At 44.0% G+C, this 24,445-nt stretch overlaps 6 non-coding genes across 6 annotated transcripts; 4 read left to right on the forward strand and 2 right to left on the reverse strand.

Moving 5' to 3' along the window:
* Nucleotides 1-817: 817 nt before the first annotated feature.
* On the forward strand, nucleotides 818-890 carry trnaf-gaa (transfer RNA phenylalanine (anticodon GAA)). Its single transcript has one exon. It is a non-coding gene; the product is annotated as a tRNA-Phe (tRNA).
* Nucleotides 891-10,068: 9,178 nt separating this feature from the next.
* Nucleotides 10,069-10,150, forward strand: trnaf-aaa (transfer RNA phenylalanine (anticodon AAA)). Its single transcript has one exon. It is a non-coding gene; the product is annotated as a tRNA-Phe (tRNA).
* Nucleotides 10,151-11,457: 1,307 nt separating this feature from the next.
* trnap-ugg (transfer RNA proline (anticodon UGG)) lies at nucleotides 11,458-11,529 on the reverse strand. The gene has a single exon. It is a non-coding gene; the product is annotated as a tRNA-Pro (tRNA).
* A 5,641-nt stretch (nucleotides 11,530-17,170) lies between these two features.
* Nucleotides 17,171-17,242, forward strand: trnam-cau (transfer RNA methionine (anticodon CAU)). The gene has a single exon. It is a non-coding gene; the product is annotated as a tRNA-Met (tRNA).
* A 2,126-nt stretch (nucleotides 17,243-19,368) lies between these two features.
* On the forward strand, nucleotides 19,369-19,440 carry trnap-ugg (transfer RNA proline (anticodon UGG)). Its single transcript has one exon. It is a non-coding gene; the product is annotated as a tRNA-Pro (tRNA).
* Nucleotides 19,441-22,576: 3,136 nt separating this feature from the next.
* On the reverse strand, nucleotides 22,577-22,650 carry trnai-aau (transfer RNA isoleucine (anticodon AAU)). The gene has a single exon. It is a non-coding gene; the product is annotated as a tRNA-Ile (tRNA).
* Nucleotides 22,651-24,445: the final 1,795 nt, after the last annotated feature.

The raw sequence follows: 24,445 nt of genomic DNA on the forward strand, positions 1-24,445 counted from the left end.
TCTAACAATTGGCTGTTAATGGCAGAGCAAGATGCTAGCGAAAAACAAAATAAAAAAAATAATAATAATTTGACAAATCAGTAGCCCACCAAAATTTTACCTATCTCAAATAAAATAGGCCTGGAAAATCGTTGGGTAACATTCCGTCTGACTAGTGTGTTGTAAATCTGTCTTTTCCGGTGCCATGCCCCTGATCCCAAGCTTGCATCTGGTTATGGTATGGAAGTGATGAGTTGCTTCTGGTGTGTTCTACTGTGATTTTGTTGCTTCCAGTTTCTGTTTCTGAAGTGGATCTCTTACATCACAACAAGAGAGCATCACCTGCCTGGAAAGGTTCGTTTAATCGAAAGGGTAGGGGGACCACTCCCTAAAGTTGAGTATGCGCAGTCGCCCCAAACTGACCACTTTACACCTCCGCTGAACACGGAAATTTCTGGCACCTCTTTACTGTCTCTCTGATGATTTCAGCTTGGCCTCAGAAAAGTACTCAACTGCCAACTTCCATTTCTTAACAGCACCCATCCTCACTGCCTTCTTCCTGGTATGTATTGTTTGGATTTAGCTGGCTCAGAATTTAGTGAGCAGGTCATCGACATTGGTCATCTGAACTGCAATCCCAGCGGTGCCTACGAATATTGCACCCTGCATTTTCATATTGCTTGAAACACAGGGAGAAATAATCACAGTGATTAGTTGTTGTCCTCAATCCAACTTTTACTGTAATCCCCAACATGCAATCATTATTAACTTAATCACTTTAGCATGTCACACCATGAGTCATTTTGCAATACAAGTTGGTTGCCTCCCTTTTCAGTCAGCCGAAATAGCTCAGTTGGGAGAGCGTTAGACTGAAGATCTAAAGGTCCCTGGTTCAAGCCCGGGTTTCGGCAGTCCTTTGGGCTAAGCAAATGTGTCCTACATCAACTGTTTCCTTGTAAGCCATGAGTGGTTTTGCAGTCATGTTTGACTCTTTTCACCAACATGGTCTAAATTCGCTCAGATAAGAAATGATGGAGAGCATTCCCTTGATCGACCTTGGTCTTCGTCAGTCCATTGGACTCTCTAAACAAGACCAATATCAGTAAATGCTCCTGTTTCAATATTGTACTAGTAAGCCATCAGTAAATTTGCAGTCCAAGTTGGTTGTTAATCATAATAATCAGTCAAAGTAGCTCAGATGGGAGAGTGTTAGCCTGTGGATGTAAGGGTAACTGGTTCAACTCTAGCTTTTGGCAACACATTGGACTTTACAAACCAATTCTAATTCAGGAGGCAGTCAGTTTGAAATTGGCTTCCTTGTAGGCCATGAGTGGTTTTGCAGTCAAGTTTTATTCTTGTCACCTCAATAACCAAAATTGGCTTTACGACAATATGCGAGTTATCACGAAGGTTGAGCGGGTAGCGATCCTGCTACATCAGCATCTTCTTAAGTGCGCTAGGTCTGCATTCTAGGTTAAAGGTTCAGTAACCAGTCCTTGGAAGGAAGACTTAGTGACTGGTTACGACCCTCAGTTCTCTTTGAACAATTTGAAGAATGATTTAATACAACAATGATTAAATACACACATATAATAGTATTACAGAATAAACCGAACAATAAGAATTTCTTTACTCATATTTAGATGTAATTTTCGATTGTTTTCACTTTTTTTACCTGTCTTTTTCAGTTTGTTTTTTAACTGATACTGCATTTTCTTTTTGGTGAGAACATGCTCAAATATATGTGTATGGAACTAGAATGCAATTAAACATTTGTTGTTAATATTTGAAATAGATGACAAAAAGAAAAATGGAATGAAATAAAAAGGAATTTTCCTATGTGACTATTTTCTGTTCCTTTTTCACAATGATTTTTAGGCCTGACCATGTTTTACTGTATTACTTTCGCCTTCATCAAAATGTCAAGACATTTGCGGGACGTGTTTCAGAAAAATGATTAGTATTTTGTCAGATTCCGATATTGTGAAATTGATGCGATCAGGTCTGATTCCTGATCAATTTCTATCGGAATTTTGATCAGAAGAATATGAAGTGAGAAAAGGTAACTTTTGCAGAATTAATCATTTTCACGAACATTTTTTCACAGCAATGGTAACACTTGGAAGTGGGGAAGTTTGCTTCTGCAAGAAAGGAACTGTTGTCAGTAGCAGAGAATGGTTTCAATCCATTGACGTCTGGGTTATGGGCCAAGCACGCTCCCGCTGCGCCACACTGCTTCTTCCACCTTCAATCATCGAATCAAATCAAAGCAGATATACTGAGGAATCGTGGGTTTTCTCACCTGCTGACGGAGCTCCTGTGGACTACCAGCACAAGAACCTCGGTCTCGGCCGGGGACTGTCATGAGTTAGCCCTGCTATTCACAGAGTCATCCATTATGCATTTAAAATTTTCCATTCCAATGAAAAACTTGCTACGTGACATTTGGCACCAGGATTTACAAAACAATATACCATGTTGAATTTAAGCTAATAATACCCCACCTACGAGTCATTACCTTATCGTGGTGGTGGGGTTTGTGTGTCCAGGTGGAGGGGTTTGTCAGTCCCTTTAAAAAAACACAAATTCTCAAGTGGGACAAAACGAAAAAATTATTCCTGCTCGATTTGTATAGGAAATTAACCACTAGCTTAAGTGACAGTTTAAATTTGATATGGTATCTTGATTCTGTTAATTGCACCGCCGAATGTCTCGTATTTGTGTTTTTCATTGAAATGGGAGTTTTTAACTGCAAAATGGATTAACTCAACTCGTGGATGTTACAATCCACAGTCGGGACCGAGGTGCTTGTGCTGGTGGTCCCCAGGAGCTCCGGCAGCAGGGGTGAATCATCAAGTGCCTCTGTATGTCTGCTTGGATTAGTCTGATTGATTAGATTTGTGAGTCAGCTTGTAGTGGCGGGCCGTCAGGGCCTTCAAGGCCTTCTCTGCTGCCCTAAGAAATATCTGAATCATATATTATACTTTGTCCATCAATACTTATTAATGAATTCCAAATTGTCTGTTAGCTTCCTTTCCTTGCTTTTTCCCCTGGTTGCACTGCTTCCAGATGTGTGTTTTTATATTGAAGCATTTAACCAATCATATTTCAGCCTATATTTGTTCCCAGGGTCAGAAATCTGCCTCATGGCCTTCACAATCAGTTCTGCGGGCTCTGCTGCATTAAATAAGCGTTGATAAGACTGTTGCTTTAACCAATCAGAATTTGATTTGGTGACACCAAGGCCATTTCGCAGGCGGAGGGTTACGTCATCGCTTTCACCAAATATGATTGGCTAGTAGGCGGACCAAAGCCAAAGTGATCCAGCCGGATCGTTAACTCCACCCACTATGGTAGACGAAGGAAAGGAAATTGATTTGGTTGCAGATTTGCTCTCAAAGCTATTTTCCAGACGGACTTTTCCAGAAGAAAATGGACATTAAGAAAGGGCGGTCAACTCCAAAGCTAGCAAGCCTGTTACAGCCGGGAAAAGGGAGTGTCCGCCACTTTCAGTGCACTAACTTAGAGAACTACCAAGCTTTATTTTGAGCGAGGAGTACAAGCAAATATGTTGGTGTGTTGATTTAAAGCAGGGGTCTCAAACTCAATTTACCTGGGGGCCGCTAGAGGCAGAGTCTGGGTGAGACTGTGCCGCATCAGGATTTCCACAAGAAAAGCAATGATAAAACATACCAATGTTATCAAATATCTTTATTTCACAGCTTCTCTTACTTCTTGCTGCTAGAGACCGGGCAGCGCTTCTTCTCACATAGCTGAGTCTTATTTGGCTTGAGGGAGGAAGCAGTGGAGACCCTCAATAGAGCTTGAAGATGCTCATCAGTAAGTCTGGACCTATATTTGGACTTATTGAAGTTCAAGGTGGAGAAGAGATTCTCACACAAGTATGTGCTCCCAAAAAGGCACATGGCCCATTCTTCCTCCCAATCATTGACGGGGCTCCATCAGTTGTTATTCCAACAAAGCTCTTCCATGGCAAACCGGTATTCTCAATGGCAACACACAGCTGGTGAAATAATTCCTTAGCGGTGGTCTGGCCATGCATTGGAATTACTATGAGCAACTCCTCCATCACTTCGAAATTGTCATAAACACCACGGACATGTATTGCGAGCCGGGCAGTGTCTGTGATGTCTGCGGTCTCATCAAGAGCCACTGAATATACACTGAAACATTGCGCTTTCTCATACAGTTGATCATAAATGTCACCTGACAGGTCAGAAATGCACTCTACCAGGGTGTTGGCAGAAAGGCTAGTGTGGTTGAACAGACTTTTCTTTTATGGACAGACAATATGTGCAGCCTGTAATATGCACTTTTTGATAAATTCACCTTCTGTGAATGGCTTGCCTGACTTGGCAATCAGCTCACAAACGGCGTAGCTAGCTTCGACTGCTGCATTACTTTCTTTGGTAGTCTTCTTGAAGAAATCCTGTTGCCTCAGAAGACGTGTTTTAAGACTGTCAACCTGGTTGGATTGGATTGGATTGGATTGGATAACTTTATTCATCCCGTATTCGGGAAATTACATTGTGGCAGGTAGCAAGAGGGTGATTAGACAGAATAAACAGCATCAATCATTAAAATCATCAAATCATTAAAACATAAAAGCCGCAAAACACAAAACGAACAAGAGTGGACAAAGCTACCGTGGCCGCCGGCTGCCGCTTAAACAGCGCCATTTGGTTGCGGTAACTGAATCGGACTCAAAAAGACATTGTAGAGTTGGACAAAAACTGGAACCCCACAGAACAGCAAAGCAAAAAGCACAAAGTACAAAGCAAATCAAAGTAAATGGAATCATCAAATCATTAAAACATAAAAGCCGCAAAACACAAAACGAACAAGAGTGGACAAAGCTACCGTGGCCGCCGGCTGCTGCTTAAACAGCGCCAATTTGGTTGCGGTAGCTGAATCGGACTCAAAAACGACCTTGTAAATTGGGCAAAAACTGGAACCACACACAGGAAGTCTTCCACGAGATGGGGAACTGCTGCAGACTGTGACCAAGGTGGAGAATACGCTCTTGCAAGCTTATTTGCACAGTTACTCAGTAGTCTGAAGCTGAAGAAAACAGCAGCAGGGCAGAAAATCTCGACTCCGTCGCTGTTAGGGGCCTACAACTCTTCCATCCCATCCCTCATCTCTCATCTCCCTGGTATTTTCATACTCCTCAGAATGTCTCGTAGTATAATGACGTTTCAAATTGTATTCCATGTCCACCGCTACTTTTTCAGTGCAAATGAGACACGTCGGTGTGCCTCGGTGCTCAACAAAGAAATATTGCACTCCCCACTTTTCTTGAAACTGTCCGTGCTCATCACTGAACTTTCTTTTCACAGCAGCCTTTGAAACAGACATCTCTGGGGCTGTAATATGTGTTTACACTTGGAATGAGTCTCGGATTGAATTTATAACTTTCAGTCCCGCGGGTCTGTGGCACATGCGCACTTTCGCTCTCCGATCGCATTGGATTACGGCAGCTCTCTGAGCCGAGCGGAGTGATCGGCTTCACGGCTTCCCCTCCGCCCAGCTGATTGGAGGAATTAATGAGTGAGTGAGCGAGGCACTGGACAGTCCAGCCAATGTCCCGCCCTCTGGAGCCATATATGTTACGATCCCGTCGCGTAGTGTGACGCGATCGAGGGGAAGGTGAACCCAGGTGCGGAGTCGCCGAAGCAAAGGGAAAAGGGGAGGCAGATATGTTGCTCTTGTTGCTTGGTTTAATAAATGGGAAAAACAACATAAACAACTAGGCTTGATCACTTACTACTACAGAAAAGAAACATGCAGCGTGGCGTGGCGTCAAGTGAACGCCAAGACAACGTAGAAACACAGGGAATGAAACCAGACGATCCGACAAACATCCAACAAAAACCATAATGCTTGATTAGCCAAAAAAACCTAATCACCTAATTAGCCACGGCTGATAACAATCATGACATCATGCCAGGAGGAGCAATCAAGCCACTCCTGACAGTACATCCCCTCTAATGGACGGATCCTAGACGTCCCAAGGTCAATTCTAACATGAGAAACGAGAACAAGCACGGATGGTGGGTGGGAGACCTAGCAATGTCCGGGGGTCTTACACACCAACCCATGAACAGACGAAGGAGAGGTCGATCCAGCGGGCGTCCGCGCCGGCCAAGAACGTGACGAGGCAGTGACAGGTCTGGCGGGCGTCTGCGCCGGCCAGAAACGAGACGGGAAAGTGGTCGGTCCGGCGGGCGTCCGTGCCAGCCAGAAACAAGACGGGCTAGTGACAAGTCTGGCAGGCGTCCGCACCGGCCAGAAAGGAGACGAGGCTGTGGTTGACCCGGCGGGCGTCCGTGCCGGCCAGAAACAAGACGGGGTAGTGACAAGTCTGGCGGGCGTCCGCACCGGCCAAAAAGGAGACGAGGCTGTGGTTGACCCGGCGGGCGTCCGCGCCGGTCAAGAACATGAAGAGGCAGTGGTCGGTCCGGCGGGCGTCCGCGCCGGTCAAGAACATGAAGAGGCAGTGGTCGGTCCGGCGGGCGTCCGCGCCGGTCATATACGAGATGAGGCTGTGGTTGACCCGGCGGGTGTCCGCACCAGTCAGAAACGAGACGAGGCAGTGGTTGACCCGGCGGGCGTCCGTGCCAGCCAGAAACGAGACAGTGGTCGGTCCGGCAGGTGTCCCAGCTGGTCCTTTAAATCTTGGCCAAACCGCCTGCCTTTAGGAGACACCAGAAGTTTAGTACGTTCGGCACCTTACCCTGTTTGCTCGGGGGGTAGCCAACTCCCTCCTCCCGGGAAACCGGAGCATTGCTTCTCTCGACGTCGCCGGCCCCGTACTCCAGGGGCACTGGCGCATTGCCACTCTCGACGTCGTCGGCTTCTTTCTCCAGGGGCACTGGCGCATTGCCACTCTCGACGTCGCCGGCTTCTTTCTCCAGGGGCACCGGCAATTTACCACTCTTGACATCACCAGCCCCGTCCTCCAGGGGCGACGGCGAATTGCCACTCTCGACGTTGCTGGCTTCTTCTTCCAGGGGCACCGGCGAATTACCACTCTCGACGTCGCCGGCCCCGTCCTCCAGGGGCAACAGCGAATTGCCACTCTCGACGTCGCCAGCCCCTTCTTCCAGGGACTCCGGCAAATTACCACTCTTGACGTCACCGGCCCCGTTCTCCAGCATCACTGGCGCATTGCCACTCTCAACGTCACCGGCCCCTTCTTCCAGGGGCACCGGCGAATTGCCACTCTCGACGTCGCCAGCCCCGTCCTCCAGGGGCACTGGCGAATTGCCACTCTCGACGTCGCCGGCCCCTTCTTCCAGGGGCACCGGCGCATTTCCACTCTCGAAGTCGCCGGCCCCTTCTTCCAGGGGCGCCGGAGCACCGTCGCCACTTCTGGGCGGGCAGGCACTGGACGGGCCAACGTTGGACAGAGCGGTGCTTGGGAGAGCGGTGCTTGGGAGAGCGGTGCTTGGGAGAGCGGTGCTTGGGAGAGCGGTGCTTGGGAGAGCGGTGCTTGGGAGAGCGGTGCTAGAATGGCCGTCCGTCACCAGAAACCTGGTCCGTGGCTTCGGCACGGGTGCGACTGGCGACCCCAGTGGCAACGGGAGTACTTTGCGTGGCCTTGGCACAGGAGCTTAGGGCACTTGAAACGGCGTGGTTTGCCGAGTAACTTTAGCCACTTGGACAGGCGTGGTTGGCCGAGTAACTTCGGCCACTCTGACAGGCGTGGTTGGCCGAGTAACTTCGGCCACTTGGACAGGCGTGGTTGGCCGAGTAACTTCGGCCACTTGGACAGGCGTGGTTGGCCGAGTAACTTCGGCCACTTGGAAAGACGTGGTCGGCCGAGTAACCTCGGCCACTTAGAACGATGAGGTCGGCATACTTTCTAGGAGATGCTGGTACAGCGTGATTGGCCGAATAACTTCGGGCACTTGGAAAGGCGTGGTCGGCCGAGTCACTTCGGGCACTTGAAAAGGCGTGATCGGCCGAGTCACTTCGGCCACTTGGAACGGTGAGGGCGGCATAGTTTCTAGGAGATGCTGGTACAGCGTGATCGGCCGAGTAACTTCGGCCACTTGAAAACGCGTGATCGGCATAGTTTCTAGGAGATACTGGAACAGTGAGGTCGGCATAGTTTCTAGGAGATACTGGAACAGTGAGGTCGGCATAGTTTCTAGGAGATACTGGAACAGTGAGGTCGGCCGAGTATCCTGGGACGACTGGAACAGCAAGGTCAGCCGAGTAACTTCGGGCACTAGGAAAGGCGTGGTCGAGGTCGGGAGAGGAGCTTGCTTGGACAGTCGAGGTCGGGAGAGGAGCTTGCTTGGACAGTCGAGGTCGGGAGAGGAGCTTGGACAGACGTGGTCGGGAGAGGAGCTTGGACAGACGTGGCCGGAAGAGGAGCTTGGACAGACGTGGTCGGGAGAGGAGCTTGGACAGACGTGGTCGGGAGATGAGCGCGTAACTTGGACAGTGGTTAGCGTGTCCAGGCACTCCTTTCGCTTCGCTCTACGGCGTGGCGCTCGGCGCCTCCTCTGGGAGGATTGCACAGCACCCCCGCCATCACGTGGTGTCCCATAATAGGTGGTCAGCCCACTCTGTAATTGCTGGTTGGGGTATTTGGAGAAGGAATTGTCGGGGGAAAAATAGGGGTAATCCTCATCCAGTGGAAGGACTCGGGGTACGAATTGGTCGAAGAATTCACTTTCGGATTCCGAAACACCAGCAAAAAAATCAATTTCCTCAACGACGTCCTCCTCACCAGAATCTTCAGGCTCTCTCCATGGTGAACCAATTCCGCTGGTCATAGGCATAAGATAACTTGGGCGATTTCAGTTGGTTGTACGTACCTGGGCATCATGATTAAAATGTTTGGGCTTCCCAGGGCGACGTGCATAGCAGTGGTGGGGCGTAGGAGTAAGCTGCGGATCTAACTCTCCTACCAGCTGAGACTCATCTCCAGCAATGATGTGCCTGAGAGCCCCACACCACGGTGTGTTCATTACAAAACCCCTAAACGATTCTGAGGGGTTTCTTATACACTCCAAGCAGTCCGGTGTCTTTGAGGTGGATGGTTGGCGTCACCGAGCACGTCGGCGCGAGCGTGGGTGGCGCTCCGCTGGGTCCATGTTGTCGGATCGTGCTGTTACAATCCCGTCGCGTAGTGTGACGCAATCGGGGGGGGGGGGGGGGGGGGGGGTTGGTGAACCCAGGTGCGGATTCGCCGAAGCAAATGGAAAAGGGGAGGCAGATATGTTGCTTTTGTTTGCTTGGTTTAATAAACGGGAATAACATAACATAAACAACTTAGCATGATCACTTACTACTACAGAAAAGAAACATGCAGCATGGCGTGGCGTCAAGTGAACGGCATGACAAAGTGGAAACACAGGGAATGATACCAGACGATCCGACAGCATTCAACAAAAACCATAATGCTTAAATAGCATAAAAAAACCTAATCACGTAATTAGCCACAGCTGATAATAATCTTGACATCATGCCAGGAGGGGCAATCAAGCCACTCCTGACAAGTTGTTGTTATCTTGAAGCCAACTTTTAGTGATATGCCTGAACCCCCCCTACCCCAACAGCTACGCCCGCGTCAGCTACATGACCACCACGAGTCAGCTACACGTTTCCCGTGTGTCAGCTACATGAGTCCAGACACATTAACTCGAATACCCCTCAATACCCTTGCTATTTAGCTGGAGGCATCAATTATCGAAGAATGATAAGCACCCAATCCCAAAACCATTTTTACATCACACATGCACTCATTTATAACTTAACTCACTTTTCTCTGTCACATATAATCCACAGTAATGTCAATTTCATTCATTCATCTTCCATACTAAACATCCTAGCAAGTGTTGTGGGGGTTGCTGGAGTCTATCCCACCAGACTTCAAGCAAAAGGCAGACAACACCAGTCAGCCGTAGGGCACAAACAACCATTTGCACTCCCAATCATACCGGCACCTTTGGGAATTGAGGCCACGCCTGCCTGCAAGTCAGCCGGGTGTCCCACTGCATCCTGAGATCTGGGATTGATTGCTGTAGGTATTTGGAAAGCTTCTACATCTAAGGTAGTGTGGCTGAGCGGTCTAAGGCGCTGGATTAAAACTCCAGTCTCTCAGGAGGTGTGGGTTCAAATCCCACCACTGCCAGTATTCTCTTTTCATGGGTGCAAATGGCTATTCCCTGACATTTAAACTAAAATGTCAAAACCACTGGTGAGGGAGCCGAGTCCCGGGTTCATAAATAGGAGCCTTGTGGATGCCCATCACTGTCTTTGTTAACATCCACAAAATACATTCGTTCTGTGTTGAAGCCATCATGGATGACAGTCAATCGTTGGAAGAAATTCAGCAAACATTTTTTGAGAAAAAAAACCCGAAAAGAAAATTTGGCAAAACATACTCTTTTGTGTAAAATTAGAAAATTGCAAAAAAATAGACAAAATAAACAAAAATGGGCCGAAATAGCGTTTGTCGGGGAATATTTTAACCACTGAGTTTCTTTCTCTGGGACAAAACTGCCAAAAAAGAGAAAAGCCTCTTTTTACTTGCCAGGGGAAGTACAAGCTTACTCCTTGTTGTTGCCTTCTGCTCACATTATGTTGTCCAAACGGCAAGTTGTGCCACGACTGTCACATAATTCTCTCACAAACCATTCAAAGTTATGACCGTGAACTGGCTGCGTGACAATATGTTGGTTTGGTAAGGCTCCCTCCACTCCATTGAGTAGCGAATCCTTATTATTGCTCTACTTGGTCGGGTGAAGTCGCATGTGGGCCTTTGTTAAGAGTTTCATCACAATGTTATCGCGTATGAATTTGTTTCCGTGCAGAGCACATGTGTCAAAGTGGCGGCCCGGGGGGCAAATCTAGCCCACCGCATCAATTTGTGTGGCCCGGGAAAGTCAATCATGAGTGCCGACTTTCTGTTTAAGGATCAAATTCAAATGAAGAGTATAGATGTATATTAAATTTCCATAATAGATAACAATTTGACAAAACAAAGGCTCATCCAGGAGTTAGACTTGGGACCTCACGCACCTTAAGCAAGAAACATACACTAGACCAACGAGCTAGAGGTGCCCACACAATTAAAAAAAAATTTCTCAGATGGCGGATGTCACATATCACCCGATAAATCAAGGGCTCGTCTGGGAGTTGAATGCAGGACCTCTCACACCCTCAGCTAGAACCATACCAATAGACCAGCGAGCCAAATGTACCCAATGAATGACAATTTTTTTCTCAGATGGCTAATGTCCCATATCACTCCACCAAAAATTGCAATTTGACAGAGCAGGAGCCCATCTGGGAGTTGGACCTGGGGCCCATGGCAACCTTAGCAAGATTCATACCACTAGACCAATGAGCCAGGGGCTTTCCTACAATGACACTTTTTTCTCAGGTGGCAAATGTGACATACCAACCCCCATGAAAGATCACAATTCAACAAAGCAAGGGCTCGTCCGGGAATAGAACCCGGGACCACTCGCACCCAAAGCGAGAATCATACCACTAGACCAACGAGCCTGGTGTGCTCATGGACGAGAAAAAAGTGTCATTGTATGGGCATCTTCGGCTCGTTGGTCTCGTGGTATGATTCTCGCTTTAAGTGCGAGAGGTCCCGGGTCCCACTCCCAGATGACCTCTTATTTTGTTGAGATGTGATCTATGATGGGGTGATATGGGAGATTAGCCATGTTACGACTCCCCTTGATGGTAAGATATACCAGGGAGTCGCAACTACCACAGCAGAATGGTTCAGTCAAGGATGAGTCAGACAAATACTGCAAGTAGCCTTCAGTGATAATTTATTTACAACAAAGTCCACCAAAACCTGGACTACGGGATAACATAGGGGAAGCAAAAGATATTAAAGTGGCACACTCAAACACGGTAAGACCACCCTCCCAGACAGATGTTCAAATGAACACCCACAAAATACAGGAAATAAGGCCGAAGGGTGCCACTGTCAGAACTGATGTAATCAAAGTCTAGACAGGGGAATAAACTACGTGTATAAATGCAACAAACTATATGCATACCCCGGGGTGTCTCAACTTATCTCAAGTTCCCCCTATACACCCCAAAATCTTTGTCAACATAAATACTAAATAAGGACTAAACAAGGAGTAACATACTCACAATATCAGGTGAAGCTGGGGCATTCAAACTTTACTCAACACTAAACAATGTGCTTTCTAAAGAAAAAAATGACTCCACTGCTTCAGCATTTACAATCACAGGCAGTCCATTGAGTCAAAGTTAAGAATCAAGAATGAACTGACAAATAAAAGGGTTTAAATAAGGACAAGAAGTGAATCTTGATTGGAGATAGGATGATAGGGAAGTAGTCACAGCTGTGTTGGCCTGGGCAGGGCTTTGTCACAGGGGTGCAGTGACAGCTCCATGTCAATATATTTTAGTCAACCTGTTGACGAAATTGAACCACCAAACTGCCTCAATCAACCAATACAAGCCTGATACAACTCTCCTCCTAAACCCGAGACAGGGCATCAGCCATAACATTTTCTGAGCCTCTTATGTGATGAATACTCAAATTATAATTTTGAAAGACAAGCGCCCAGCGCATCAACCGCTGATTGTGGTTAAACATTTTATCCAGATTGTACACCTCGATTGGAGTTGAAGTAGATCCTGCATAAAAATCAAATAATTGGAGCGCTAATAGCAGAGCAAGCATCTCCTGTTCAATTGTAGAATATCGCTTTTGACTAGCATTAAACTTCTTAGAGAAGTACGCAACGGGATGGACTAAACCATCTGGGTCCTACTGGGTCAATACCGCGCCCACACCAAGACCGCTCGCATCGACTTCAATAGAGAATGGTGAAGAAAAATCAGGAGCCCTGAGGACTGGGGCACTGCAAAGGAGAGCCTTACAGTTCTCGAATGCAGACTGGCGCTCAGTCGGCCATAAAAAGGGCACGGAGTGACTTATCAGGTCAGTCAGTGGAGCGGAGACAGACGAGAAATTTTGGCAGAAACCCCGGTGGTAACCAGTCATGCCTAAAATTATTCGTAGTTCTCGCCTGTTGGTAGGAGGAGGAAAAGCCTGGATAGCAGCCACTTTTCACTCCAAGGGGCGGATCTTGCCACCACCCACCACCTTACCCGAATATGTAACCTTGGCTTTTCCAAATTCGCATTTTGCCAAGTTCAGAGTGAGAGAGGCATCAACCAATCGTTGGAAGACAGTTTGCAGCAAATATACCGACAAGAAATGTGTCCCTTGATCTGTCTGCACAATCCGTGGAAGACCAAAAGTAGAGAAAAACTTGATCAGGGCCTTCACTACAGATGGGGATGTAGTATTTCGCAACAGAATGGCTTCGGGATAGCACGTGGCCATACACATAACAGTCAGCAAGTATTGGTTGCCAGATTTGGTTTGTGGAAGGGGACCAACACAAGCTACTAGAATGTGTTCAAAGGGTTACCCCATGATGGGTATTGGACGTAAAGGAGCAGATGGGTGCCACCGATTAGTCAATTTAGTCATCATTGCCTGGGGGCCCACGGGAGTGGGTGAGTGGGCCTCCGTCAAGACAAACACCGATAATGGCCCCATGGGAAGTACAGGGCATCCCATGGGACCCACCCATACACCATCCCCTCGTTTTACAGCACCCGCATGTGCCCACACAGTCCGTTCCTCTGGAGAGGCCGACTGCTGAGCCTGCAGAACCACACCCACAGACAAACTCTCATGCACAGTCTCGGAGTCAAGGGCAGTGGCCAATAGAACTAGATTAGAAGGTTTATCTACTACGTATCAAGCGATTGACTTTGCTAACTGGTCAGCCGCATGGTTCCAAGAACCTTCTGAATACAGTCTTGATAGATTAAGTCATCGTCTGTGTCATAAAATAACGTACAATGAAAATAATCCATGGGCAAATGGTAAAGGTGGATTGAGTCAATAAATGATTTCCACAGGTAATAAACAGACAACAGTCCCCGGGAGACAAAGTTGGAAACCTTCACGTGGTGTCTCCTGAGAGGCCGCTCGCTGCGGCCTGCGAATTCCAACAAATACCACTCAGAGCTGCCAACAAGGACCGTGGCACCCTACGTTTTTCATCCAGCCGGAGACATTTGACTGCCCCTCACCTCCGACTACCCCCCGGATGAAATAATCCGCGTTCCAGTGGCAGCTCTAGCGCTATCTGAGGGCAATCCTCAGGCGCTTGTAGTGCAACAACAACAACAACAACAACAACAACAGTCCCCCAGTGGCCGGAATTTCAGGCTCAAGACGTGACCAATAGACTGTTGCTACCTCCGAATCTTGTTGCAAAGGACACATCAACCATTGTCCATGAGTTCATACTGGTTGTGAACACAAAATCTTTGTGCCATTTGGTAAAGTCACTGTGAGGCCATCCGGCCCACATAGGATGGTAGCTCCAATGCATATCAACAAGTCTCTTCCCATCAAGTTCACAGGCGTTCAGGGTGAATGAACGTAGGAATGGTAGAGTCTGTTTCAGGTGGGGGATTTCAGTTCGGAGAGGTCAGGTAATAAGCAATTGGGAATTGTTTCCGGATAGTATAGAGGTACAATATTTCTGAGTCCAGACATTAAATTCAAAGTTTCCCACACCAGGAGTCAAACCTGGGCCACTCGTGTGAAAACCAGGATTCCTGACCACTAGACCATATGGGATATTTCATAGGATCCTGATCCAGATCAAGTAGAAGTATGAAGCTTTGATGAGAGACTCATTAAAATACCACATCATTAGCAACAGACATCTACTCGGTTAGAAGTGGGAAAGGCTTGTGGAAAACAATTTTTGTTTCTGGAAATTATAGTAGTTCAATAGTTCTCAATCCATCCACATTGAATGAGGTTTCCCATACTGGGAGCCGAACGTGGGCCACCTGGGTGAAAACCAGATATCCTTACCACTAGACCATACGGGACATACCATGGGATGCTGATCCGGATCAAGTAGAAGTATGAAGTTTGGATGATGGACTTATGAAATTACATTGGGACCTCGCTACTTCGCGGTTCCACCATCGCGGCTTCAGAGCTTCGCGTTTTTTTTAAATGAAAAAAATAAAAAAATAATGAAAAATATTAAATTGAAATTAGAAATTACATTATTTTACAAAATAATAGTAATTGCACCATTTTACAAGATTTTAAGACACAAAGAATGCACGTATGCGCAAAGCATCACGGGCATAAACGCAAGCTGATTGGCCAGCTGAATACTAACTGAATACTTGACCTCCCATTGGCCCATTCACTACAGTAGCTCCAGCTTCTCCCGATACCCATTCTCAGTCCACGCTCATCTCGTGCTATACAGTACGCTTCTCGCCAAGTTAAGTGTCAAAGTTTTGTGAAGCCTTTCGTGATGCCTCCCAAATGATCTTTATCCCTTGGTGCATCTAGAGAACCGAATAAAAAGCGAAAGATGTTAACAATTAACGAAAAAGTGAGTTTATTGGACAGGCTGAGAGCAGGAAATAGCTACGCGAACATAGCCCGACAATCTGGTCGACAATGGAGGGTCTCATCTCCTCCATTGAAGAGCCCAGAAATTGATGATACATGGTACGAGCCGTCAAATTCAGCAATCATATTGATGACATCATGGCTGTTTATAGGCGCATCTTCATCAACCAAAAAAATAAACAACGTTCACAACTTCCGATAACGATGTTTCTTACGCGCAAAAAATCAGCAGAAGATCATCTATCCGGACTACTATGTTAGCTAATTGTGTTAGTTAATTGTAGTGTTTGCTTGTTTTTGAAAGCTGAATATCGATAATTGGTAAATTGTTTGTAAAAACAGTGTTCTAGACCCTCAATTGTCATTGCAAACAGACAACATGTTTTACAGTTTTTTACTATACTGTATTTGATTTGTTTGTATGCATCAACATGGCACCTGCATTCTGATGTAGAATTAAACACCTGAATGAACAGCATATAGTTTGTTGGTGCTTTTGTGCACGTGGATACGCTTTTTAAAGCATTTTTGAAGGGGCGCCGCTACCTCGCGGAGTTTCAGTTTTCGCAGGTGGTCTCGGTCCCCATTAACTGCGATAACTGAGGTTGAAGTTAATCCATTTTTTAACCTATGAAAATATACGCGACAATATTAATTTAGAATGTCATAGGCAATTTCACATTGAAAATGTTTCTTTTTTTCCAAATCACAACAAAACAATTTAGGAACACAGTACTTAGAAGCATAACCCCCAAGTTTTGGCGTCAGAGATTTAGCAGCAGAAATCTTAAATCATAAAACAAAGACAATTGCACATGTCAAGCAATAAATATAGGCCCATTTTCAATATCAAAATGTTAATGTTGAATTTATTTTACAATACAGATTCTGACATGAATCTTATCAGACTAACTAAACAGGATAGATGATATCTATATATTTAAACAACTGCAAACATTGTGCGGCATACGTTTGTAACGTTTATAGAAAGTTTTAATTTGGGAAGATGTACAGGGGTAGTATGTTTGTGACAGCTTTCTGACATGTGGTATGATTAACTGTTTTTATAATATTGAAAAACTACAAGAACCTACATAGGTGAAAAAACTTTTTCCTGCTCAGTCTGTTGTCAAAAATTCAGTTGCCAAAAGATTTTAAAATCACACAAAAGAACCCAGATAGGTTAAACATATTTTCTTTGTCAGTTTGTATTTACAAATTCACTTGGAAGGCCAATTTAAAGCATCACAGAACAAATCCACACAGGAAAAAAAAACGTTTCCCCTGCCCAGTGTGTGGTCAAACATTCAATCCACAAGAACACGTTTAAAAAACACACAAAATCTCATACTGGTAAAACGAAAAATGTCCTCCTGCTCAATTTGTATAGAAACATTAGCTATTAGCTGTTATCTTGATTATGTTAATTGTGCCGCCGAACGTCTTGTATTTGTGTTTTTCATTGAAATGGAAGTTCTTAACTGAAAAATGGATGACTGTAAATTGCAGAACTCACCGTGGATGTGACAGTCCACATTCAAGACCGAGGTGCTTGTGCTGGTGGTCCTCAGGAGCTCAGTCAGCAGGATGGAATTGTCATGTGCCTCTGTATGTCTGCTTGGATTAGTCTGATTGATTAAATTTGTGTGTCAGCTTGTCATTTTACAACTGAGAGGAAGCAGAGTGGCGCAGCGGAAGCGTGCTGGGCCCATAACCCAGAGGTCAATGGATCGAAACCATTCTCTGCTACTGACAGTCATTTCTTATTTACAGAAGCAAAATACCTCACCTTCAAGTGTTGCAGTTGCAGTGAAAAACTGATCTTGACATTCATTAATTCTTAAAATGAATAACTCACTTCACATTCTTCTCAAGGATGCCCACCGATCAAAAATCGTATCAGGATTTTACGAAAATCGGGCCCAATGCGTCATTTTCAGAGTATTAGAATCGAATAAAAACAAGATTTTTTGATTTATTGAATTTACATTTGTGATGGTCCGGTGGTGCGGGTGGCCTCACAGCTCTGGGGCTCTGGGTTCAAGAACAGGTCGGTCCACCTGTGTGGAGTTAGGATGTTCTCCAAAAGCCTGCGTGGGTTTCCTCCGGGTACTCCGGTCTCCTCCTACATTCCAAAAACTCGCAGGTTAGGCTGATTCTAGTAAGTGTCATTAGCTGCCCTGGACAGGGAGAGATATCCAAATTATTTTGACTGCAAACCCTCCAGTCAAATTGGATTGGATGCCTATCCTCAATTGGAGTGAAATAGGATTACTTGCTCTGGCAGATAATGAGTTAAGATAGCAGGTAACAAAATGATCCATAAGGGTCAGGCTAAAATGCTCTGACACATTTGTAGGTTTAAAAAATGTAAATAAAGTCAAGAAACATGTTGGGGTCATTCTGGGATGCTATTATATATGTGTGCATTTAATCATTTTTGTATGAAATTTTCTTCAATTTGTCTGAAGAAAACTCGGGACCGAAACAAGTCACCGAGTCCTCGTTTCAAGGACTGTTTGCTGGACCTTTACACAAGGAATGCAGGCCTAGAAGGACGCTTAAGAAGATGCTGATGCAGCAAGATCGCTATCCAAGCAACCTTCGTGATTACTCGCATATTGTCATAAATCGTGACGCTCTTTCCGCTTCTTTATGGCATTAGAATGTGTAATGAAGGCTTGTTGGTTTGAATTCCAATGAAGTTTTGTTTTGAGTTTCCCCGTAATTGTTGTTATTGAATTCTTGATATGCTATGATTGTTGCAGGTGTTGATTTTGCTTACCCAGTTGGATTAATCAAAAACATTTTAATTGTTTTGATTTATGGTCTTACAGGGGCAGGAGAAATTACCGCACCGTAGAATTATTCGTGACAAGGACGATGTCGGAATGTGTTCTCCCTTGAAAGTGGATCACCAGAGATGCCAAGTTAATTAAATATATATAATTGAATCAGGTGTCCCCCTGTGTTGTTTTATAATTATATTAAAGTATAATTATTGATTAACCTTACATTTTGGTCCTAAGAGCCTTGGAGGTCAATATGCCACAGCAGGAACCCAGGTGCTCCTTATTGACGTCTGAGAAAGAGACCGTGTGCACGGCGTCTACAACACTTTTCTGACGGCATCCCTAGTGAGTCTACGTAAATGCCAGCATGTTGTGACTGAGGCTCCAAATGCGCGAAAGGGTGTGATGTTTCATTTGAGAAATGAGACTTGCATCCTGGAAATGGTGATTTTTGGAAAACCCTGTTGATACTAGTCTCTGGCAGGTATATTTGGGGCAGTTTGTTGGAAAGTGTCCTGTGCTGTGGGTAGGCACAATTATAAAATCAACGTTGTACAGGGCATGTGTGTAGTTCTGGAGATATGGGACATTAGCCATCTGAGGAAAAAAAGTGTCATTCAGAGAGCACATCTGGCTCGTTGGTCTAGTGGCGAGATGTCCTGGGTCGAACTCTCGGATGAGCCCTTGCTTTGTCGAATTGTGATCTTTAATGGGGGTTAATGTGTCACATTTCACCTGAGAAAAAAAAAAGCGTCAATGTATGAGCAGACCAAGCTCATTGGTCTAGTGGTATGATTCTCGCAATGAGTGGGAGAAGGCCCGGGCACAACTCCTGGACTAGCCCTTATTTTGTAAAATTGTGATCTATTATGGGGTAGATATGGGAAATTAGCCACCTGAGAAAAAAAGTGTCACTGTATAGGCGCCCTAGGCTCGTTGGTCTAGTGGTATGATTCCTGCATAGGATGTGAGAGGTTTTGGGTCCAACTCCCAGATGAGCCCTTGCTTTGTCAAATGGTGATTTATTATGGGTGTTGATATGTCACATACTTCACCTGAGAAAAACACTGTTTGGGCACACCAGGCTCGTTGGTCTAGTGGTATGATTCTCGCTTTGGGTGCGAGAGGTCCCGGGTCCAATTCCCGGACGAGCCCTTGCTTTGTCGAATTGCGATCTATCTATTATGGAGCTTGATATGTCACATTTGCCAGCTGAGAAAAAAGTGTCACTGTAGGTAAGGCCCTGGCTAATTGGTCTAGTGGTGTAAGTTTGCCATGGGTCCCGAGTCCAACTCCCAGACGGGCTCCTGCTTTGTGACTTTCGGTGGGGTGATATGGGACATTAGCCATCTGTGAAAAAAGTTTAATTGTGTGGGCACCTTTGATGAGCCTTTGTTTTGTCAAATTGTTATCTATTATGGAAATTTAATTTAATTTTAATTTCGTCCTTACACAGAAAGTCGGCCCTCATGATTGACTTTCCCGGGCCACACAAATTGATGCGGTGGGCTAGATTTGCCCCCCGGGCCGCCACTTTGACACATGTGCTCTGCAGGGAAACAAATTCATCCGCGATAACATTGTGATGAAACTCTTAACAAAGGCCCACATGCGACTTCACCCGACCAAGTAGAGCAATAATAAGGATTTACTACTCAATGGAGTGGAGGGACCCTTACCAAACCAAAGGCATATCACTAAAAGTTGGCTTGAAGATAACAACAACTGACCTGTCTGATTATTTCCCCGTGTTTTAAAGGTATGTTGTTTTGTTGTGGAGACCGATTGAGTGTGGGGTTTGCAAGAGACAATAGTTAGCATGTGAGAAAGAACATAATGTTTAGTAATGTTTGTTTACTTTTTTATGTGTGTGCGTGTCTCGGATGTATAGCATTAGCAAGCTACCTATGGCCGCCATTATAGCGTTAGCATGATAGTCTGCAGTATATGACAGTCGTGGCAAAGGAAGCTATGCTATTGAGATTTCACGAGCCTCGAGTAGAGCACAGGTAATAATAGCATTTGCAACGTACCCTCGGCCGCCATTAGCGTTAGCATTGTGATGTGTATGTGTGTATGACGGTCGTAGCAATGAAGCTAAGCTATGCTATTGAGATTCCTTTGTTTGCCCTGCTAACTAGCTGAGGACTTTGCTAAGTTGCAAAACAAAAGGTAACAAGTTACAATAGTCAGAAGTTATGACCGTTTATGAAACAAGCACATTGTTTTGGGTTATAACGGGTTGTTAATATATTTATATGTATATATTTGTGTGTTATTGTATATTATATTTTTGTGTGAATTGATATCACGAAAAGTTGGCTTGAAAATAACAACAACTGACCTGTCTGATTATTTCCCCGTGTTTTAAAGGCAAATAAATTGCCCGAATTCAGGGGTACAACATATAGAATGTATTCTTTATACTTTTATTCAGTATAGTCACTAGGATAGTATTTTGCAGAGCCTAGTGAAAAATTCCATCATGACACCAATGGGTTGGGGGCGCATCATATACCAAGACACGCCCATTTCTTTGTTCACCTCTTCCCACCTTAAGTTTGTACCTAGGTCACATGACCCTTTGTTAATAAAACTAGCTCAACTGTTGGGGGTAAGTAGAGATTTGAACTGGTCAGGCTGGGGGATGGACACATCTCCCAGCGCTGGCTACTCTGACCCCTCCTTCATCTGAAGTCTTTGAAAATCTCATCAAGCCGACTCTGCGTGTGCCTCCTCTGATCCGAAAGTATTGAATGTATATGGTTTCATACCCGACTTTTTCTGGTGCCTAAAAACCTGGGAATTCATTTCTGAATTTCTCGGACCGCGGTGGACTGAAAGCCAAGATTTCTGACGTCAGCTACTCTTACTTTGAAAGAGAGGGCATTTTTCGGTCGATCGCGGCCCGTTTGAAGAAAGAACCCGGCCAGAAAGACGATGCACACACAAGAGACAGTAAAGCTTTTTAAAATCAATGTATAACAAGGCTGGTGAAAATCCCATTTTTCCTCTCGTGAAAAAGTCGAAGAAAAACGTTCCATAAATGGGAAATATTTGCATATCGTTGGGGAGTATGTATGTCAAAAAAAGGGAATACACAAGAAATGCGGCGAATGTCGGCCATAGGTGACGTTCGTAAGGAAAACTGGTGACGCGGTTTAGACTAGGGGGTGAAAGAATCCCTCGTAAAGGATTATATATATATATATATGTATATATATATATATATATATATATATATATATATATATATATATATATATATATATATATATATATATATATATATATATATATATATATATATATATATATTAGACTAGGGGGTGAAAGAATCCCTCGTAAAGGATTATATATATATATATATATATATATATATATATATATATATATATATATATATATATATATATATATATAATCCTTTACGAGGGATTCTTTCACCCCCTAGTCTAAACCGCGTCACCAGTTTTCCTTACGAACGTCACCTATGGCCGACATTCGCCGCATTTCTTGTGTATTCCCTTTTTTTGACATACATACTCCCCAACGATATGCAAATATTTCCCATTTATGGAACGTTTTTCTTCGACTTTTTCACGAGAGGAAAATATATATATATATATATATATATATATATATATATATATATATATATATATATATATATATATATATATAAGTTAAAAAGATATCCATGATTGAGTGAAAAATGTGACCACAATCCTCAACTATAAATATTTTGTGATGTGTTGTTATATTTTAATATTGATAGAACATACACCAATTGTGTCTAATCTCGTGTTTGCGCATGCTAGCAATTAGCATGAAAAACTAAGGTTAAGAATGTTATCCCACTAGCATTAGCAAGGTAGCTCAGTCATCTTACCAGACAGATAAACAAGTCCGGTACAGCATTTTGTTGTTTGGAATTTAAGGGTTTTTACATCTTTATTTGGAGATGTTTGCACTTGTGACGACTATTAAGAGTAATCCTATTATGATTTTCTACAGGCTTCCTCATTGGAGGCTAAGCAAAGTTGAGTTCTGACCGCTTGAATATGAAGACAAATTTAATTTCACAACAATTATGGGAAGAACAGAAATGTGGTTGGAACAAACCTAGCTAATATTCCCTCACTGAGATGATTCACATTCTGGGTGGCATCTTCTGCCTTGTGGAGCAGAGAAATTACCCGATCCTAGAAACTAAAGAAACATCAAGACAAGATTTTATGTTAAGTTAGGGCAACATAAGTTCTATTAAGCAAGTACTACAAAGAGGTCATGGCCTGTGTGGGGGTTGAACCCACAACATTGGTGTTATTAGCAACACACTCTGACCAACTGAGTTAACAGGCCATGTGATCCACATCCCATATATTTTCATAATGAAGCAAATCCAACACGTCAACTAGCTAAACACTTATGTTAAGGCAAAAGAAGTTGGACTAGGTAATTTCAATTGACTTTGGAGTTGTCATGGCCCATATGGAGGTTAAACCCACAACCTTGGCATGATTAGCACCTCACTCTGACCAACTGAGCTAATCAGCCATGTGCAAAATGGCCATGATTTTTGTGTGATGACCGCAATTGCAAATGTCAGCTCGCTAAACTGTTACTTTACGGCAAAATGAATCATTTTAGGCAATCTTAACTTACTCTAGGGCAAGGGTGTCAGACGGTACAAAATGATGAAGGCCAGATTTGTTCCACGGGCTGCCTCTTTGACATCTGTGTTCTAGAGAGGCCGTGCCTGTTGAGCGGTCGACACCACGACTTTGGCATTTACAGCACCATGCTCTGCCTAAATGAGATGAACAGCAATGTGCTGGCATTGGCTCGGGTGCGACTGTCGGGCCAATCGGCATGGAGATGCGGGGATGGACGGGCGAGGTCGAGCGGAGACCTTGAACGGATGAGGTCGAGTGGGGAGCGGCGAGTGGAAATTGAATGTCCTTCTGATAGGGGAACGAAACGTTTAAGTCTCCCGGGCATTACGCCCAACTGCCGGAAATACAAGAGAAGAAGACTCACAGCCTTTTGGATCCGCGTTTTTGTTATTAAATTCCTCATTTTTAGTCACTTAAATCTACCATATTGAAGTTTAAATTAGTCCTTTCCTTTTGTTTCATGTTTTATTTTGAAGCATAACTAAAAAAAAGTACGTTTTAAATCTAAGCAAATAACGCTTCTCTTTTTTGTCACCGTTGAATTTGGAAGGCTGATTTTATTCAACAAAAAGACCCCAAAATTATTTTCACCAAAAAGAGAGCTTTATTGGAAGTACACAAAATATGACAAGATAACTTATAATATGACAAAAGTATAAGGACATTGTACTACTTATTCATTTTGACAAAATTCATTCTTTCAGACCATATTTCTACTGTTTCTTAGATCCTAGATTCAATATATCAATTATTTTCATTAAAATGGATTATGTTTGAATAACACTCAATATTCTTATTGGATTTGCAAACAAATTCAATAGACAAATACTGCAATTTTTAAATTTCGTTTTTAACTGTGAAGACATTTTCCATATTATTTACATCACATTATTGATTATTAACTTTGTAATTTCCTAATTTAGGCTCTACTATTGCGGATAGAATTGTGAAGCAGTGTTCTCGTTACCTCTGCGTCCTGCGTCTGATACGCACAGCTTTTCTTCCAGACGCACAATTTCAAGTAATGTGCTTTTTTCGGACGCAAAGAAATTTTTATCAAAAAAAAAAACCAAAACACATATATCCGATAGCAAACCAATTTATTCCACATAATCTTTGCGAAATAATTCTCGCGAGACTAGCAGACACTAGCAGACGAAGGAGAGAAAGCGATAGCAAGAGTTTCGTAATAGTGTAAGAAAGATAAAAAATGTTTCAGAAAAAGCAAAACAGTCTGGATAGTTATTTCGCAGTTAAAAATACAACTAGTAAGAAAAGAACTGCAGAAGATTCGATCGATGATCATGAAGCAAAACGGGGGAAGCAAGGAAAAATACGCACATTTCAAAAGACTTTTGGCTGCAAAGAGAGGAGGATCTACGAGCTGAAAGACTAGTACAATGATAAATAAACCCTAACCCTAAACCATATAATAAATAAATTAAATCTGAATGTTTATATATCGTTGTTTATGTTTTATT

Source organism: Stigmatopora nigra, chromosome 20, assembly GCF_051989575.1.
Source record: "Stigmatopora nigra isolate UIUO_SnigA chromosome 20, RoL_Snig_1.1, whole genome shotgun sequence".
In the NCBI taxonomy this organism is placed as follows: Eukaryota; Metazoa; Chordata; class Actinopteri; order Syngnathiformes; family Syngnathidae; genus Stigmatopora; species Stigmatopora nigra.